The 4,558-nt window shown below is 36.1% G+C and overlaps 1 protein-coding gene and 1 non-coding gene across 3 annotated transcripts in view; one reads left to right on the top strand and one right to left on the bottom strand.

Moving 5' to 3' along the window:
• LOC123878864 overlaps positions 1-4,558 on the top strand; it is a 36,531-nt gene that overhangs the window by 16,179 nt on the left and 15,794 nt on the right. Inside the window, exon 17 of one of the 2 annotated variants that reach the window (XM_045926224.1) lies at positions 4,539-4,545. The gene's annotated coding sequence lies outside the window, so the exon portion shown is untranslated. Of the gene's footprint in view, positions 1-2,271; positions 2,283-4,538; positions 4,546-4,558 lie in introns of those variants that run through there. The other variant, XM_045926225.1, reaches the window with a different exon arrangement.
• Trnae-cuc lies at positions 3,547-3,618 on the bottom strand. The gene has a single exon. It is a non-coding gene; the product is annotated as a tRNA-Glu (tRNA).

The raw sequence follows: 4,558 nt of genomic DNA, 5'->3' as shown, positions 1-4,558 counted from the left end.
CCTCACAGGTTCATATAAAAATCTTTACTTGAAAGTGTCCAGGTTAAGAAATTAGCTAATGTATCGACTTAATTCTGACACATTAGTCGATACTAGATCTAATTTCTTAACCTGGACCCTTTCAAGTAAAGATTTTTATATAAACCTGTGAGGATGATACTGCCATTGTCGCAATTGAAAATGCCATAAGCCTACGTTGTCGTATTAGTTTGAAAAATGCGAAAAACCAAATTAAATTTGAATTTCGCGGGCAGGCCCGTCGCTTCCACCTTAAGTTAGTTGTGATATACAAGAGACAACACGGATAAAAAGCCTATAAGCTACAAAAGCCAGAAAACTATGTTGAAATACGTTGAGTACAGATTTCTGAATCCAATCGTGAACAAGATAAAGTTAAAAACTAAAACCTGACTGCGATCATCTTAATAAACGCTGAAATATTATAGTAAAATTGTTATTCTGTCGCTTGGTATATTTCAATGTTGTAGTACATTTATATTTATGAACTCAAAATTTTCTTCTCTTTCATTTGACACCCCACTCGATACAATAGCAAAAAAAAAATTTTAGAGACCCTCACTTATTTTGATGTAACATCCGTTAGGTCAATTTTTTTTAGTATTGTAGCCTATGTCACCCGGACCTTTACGACGGATCGATTGACACCTCATTCATCAAAATCGGCGCAGTAGTTTAGGCGCTACGGTGGAACACACAGAATCTGGATACAAACATACACACATAATAATATATAGACTGCTAAAATCATAACCCTTCGTTTTGGCTTCGCCGCAGTCGGGTAAAAAAAACAAATGTTCCATACAAAAAAGTGTTACTTTACGAAGTACATAAAAAACGAAATATGCCAAAAAGCCTATTTTCTCAACAATTTTCAACTTAATTTTCCATGGTCTGTATTGTGGAATATACATATTAAGTTTTAGTCATAAGATATTAGAGAGAGCCAGTGCGTTCAAGACCTTCGTTATTTTATAAAAGCTGAAAGTTTCTCTGCGTATTGTCCCCAGCACTATGAATTTTGCCATCATGATCTAAGCTTCATAGTCGCTGATCGTTCCTCCCTGTGTTGGGGACAACACGCAGAGAAACTATCAGCTTTTATAAAATAACGAAGGTTTGGCACGCGCTGGCTCTTAGTCCATATTACTAATGGTTTTAGTTTTTAACCATATTTCCTAATAATTAGGATAATGTAACTTATTACTAGCAAGTAATGTGTAGTTTAATGTTTTATAAATATTGTATGAAATAAATTTCTCCAAGTTGATTCAATTTTTTTATTTTAACTAGCTCCTTTCCTTTTTTCCTCGTTTTAAATCCGTTTTGTCCGCCGGCGGTAACTTACTAATTAATTACCTATTCTCATGATCACCCCATCGCCGACCCACTACTGAGTACGAGGCTCCTCTCAAAGCGAGACATACTTAGGCCATAATCTGCCACGCTGGCCATGGCGGATTAGCAGACTTCACACACCTTTAAGAATATTATGGACGACTCTTAGGCATTCAGGTTTCCTCACGAAATGTTTTCCTTCAACGTTTAAACAAGTGATATTTAATATCTTAAAACGCACTGTATAACTCCGAAAAGTTACGGCTATTTTTTTTTAGACAAGTGTAAATTAAAAATTTATAACACCCCCGACAAGTGAGGGTTACAGTAACTAGAAAAAAGCTGATAACTTTCAAACGGCTGAACCGATTTTCTTGGATGATAGCTAAGAACACTCGATCAAGCCACCTTTCAAACAAAAAAACTAAATTAAAATCGGTTCATTCGTTTAGGCGCTACGATGCCACAGACAGATACACACGTCAAACTTATAACACCCCTCTTTTTGGGTCGGGGGTTAGTAAAATATAGCCTCTGTCACTCAGGAATAATGTAGCTTTCTCATAGAGATATAAATAAGACTGGTCCAAGAGCTTTCTACTGGTGAAAGAATTTTCAAAATCATCGGTTCAGTAATTCAAGAGATTAGGTAGTTACTTCCTACAAAACCTCTTTGTAATATTATTAGTATCACACTAATATTATAAAGGTGAAAGTTTGTATGTGTGTGTGTGTGTGTGTATGTTTGTTACTCCTTCACGCAAAAACTACTGGAAGGATTGGGCTGAAATTTAGAATAGAAATAGATAAATACCCTGGATTAGCACATAGGCTACTTTTTATCCGGGAAAATCAAAGAGTTCCCACGGGAATTTGGAAAACCTACATCCATGCGAACGAAGTCGCGGGCATCAGCTAGTCTATACATATAATAAAATTGTAGAAAAGTGGTGTCTGTACAATGAAAATATATAAAAAAAGTAGCAGGGGTTGTTATTATATCGATGCCGAACCCGAAATTGTAATTAAATTTTTTTTTGTCTGTTTGTCAGTGTGTTTGTGCATGCTAATATCAGAAACGGCTTATTCGATTTAGATACGGTTTTCACTAATATATTGTAGTAAGTAAGCTTCACTTAACATTTAGTGTTTATTTCATGTCAATTAATGTACAGAGTACGTACTACACGCCTCGCGCCTGAGCGTCCGTGGCTATATAAAGCGCGCTGAGAGCTATTCCACACGAACGAAGTCGCGGGCACAGCTAGTTGATTAATAAACTTTACTGGCTAAACTTTTACAATCCTAGCAAATTGCATAGATATAGGTTGGTACATACTTACATTGTGTCCGAATGAAAACGTGCAGTAAATTCCCTTGGCGACCTACTTTTTTTATAATTTCCCCCTATTTTGTGTCGTCACGCAATCCTGCCTAATTAGGTCGTTGCAATCGATAGTACGTACCTTTACATTTTACTGGGAAATTATGATTTTTGCACTCTATTCAGCAAAAGGTTAAACAGTATTAAAGCCCGACTACTACCCGCGAACTGCCGATATAGTAAAATTGTTTTAACCCCTGACTCGAAAAGAGGGGTCTTATAAGTGTGACTTATGGTGTATCTGTCTGTGGCACCGTAGCTCCTAAACTAATGAACTGATTTTAATTTCGTTTTTTTTGGTTGAAAGGTGGCTTGATCTGGAGTGTTCTTAGCTAAAATCCAAGATAATCGGTTCAGCCGTTTGTAAGTTATCAGCTATTTTCTAGTTACTGTAACCTTCACTTGTCGGGGGTGTTATAAATTTTTAATTTACACTTGTTACTATATCTATCGCTATTTTAACATTGCATTATATTAATATATTTATGAAATCAGATTGACACATATTCATCAAAATCGGCCCAGTAATAGGCGCTACGGTGGAACACACACAACCTGATACAAACATACACACATACATACATACGTAGACTGCTAAAATCAGAACCCTTTCTTTTAGCTTTGCCGTAGTCGTGTAAAAAAAGATTATAACTTGATTTTACTTACCTAATTTATATTATGTCGTATAATTCTAAACTATGTAGGTAAGATAAATATAGTAATTTGAAAGTTACAGGTAGAGTCGCAAAAATAAATTAAAAAAAAACAAAAGTTTTTTTTTTGTAAAAGCAACAAAATAGTGCCTATTCCGATACCGGGAATCGAACCCGAGCCTCCTGGGTGAGAGCCAGGTATCCTAGCCACTAGACCATATCGGATGTTATAATTCAAATGAAATCCATATTTCGATACTAATAGGTACCTATTATAAATGCGAAAGTGTGTCTGTCTGTCTGCTACCTTTTCACGGCCCAACAGTGTTACCGATTCTGACAAAATTTGGTACAGGGTTAGCTTATTTCCCGGGTACAGACATGGGCTAATTTTTATCCCGGAAAATCAAAGAGTTCCCGCGGGATTCCCAAACACCCATCCACTTAACTGATTTGTATGAAGTTTGGTACTGAGGTAGCCGGCGTTCCCGTAATTGATATAGGCAACTTTTTATTCCGGAAAAGCAAACAGTTTCCACGGGATTTTTAAAAACCTAAATCCACGCGGACGAAGTCGCGGGCCGAAATTAAATACCTAATATCACACTATTCGTAATCAGTCTATATTATTAGCGACGTTGAAAAGACCATTGCATATTTTTGACTAACAAGTGTAAATTAAAAATTTATAACACCCCCAAGTGAAGGTTACAGAACTAGAAAAGAGCTGATAACTTTCAAACGGCTGAACCGATTTTCTTGGATTATAGCTAAGAACACTCTCGATCAAGCCACCTCTCAAACAAAAAAAACTAAATTAGAATCGTTTCATTCGTTTAGGCGTTACGATGCCACAGACAGATACACAGATACACAGACACACAGATACACAGATACACACGTCAAACTTATAACACCCCTCTTACCCAAACCCACCCTTAACGACCCAAAGTCGGGGGTTAAAAAACAACCCTTCTGAGTCCATAGATTGTAAATAGGTAAAGTACATTAGTTATTTAATTTTGGCCGCTAATGAAACATCTCAAATTATAGTTTTTGAAATAATATATATTTTTTTTTCTTTTTGGCTTTACAAAGATTAGCCAATGTCAAGTTTGTAGTTATTTGTTACAAGTTAGTTAAACTATACAAGTAGGTATGGGCA

This window comes from Maniola jurtina, chromosome 26 (assembly GCF_905333055.1).
Source record: "Maniola jurtina chromosome 26, ilManJurt1.1, whole genome shotgun sequence".
NCBI classification, from domain to species: Eukaryota; Metazoa; Arthropoda; class Insecta; order Lepidoptera; family Nymphalidae; genus Maniola; species Maniola jurtina.
The sequence above is the reverse complement of the archived record's forward strand: the minus strand, read 5'-3'. Positions and strand labels throughout refer to the sequence as shown.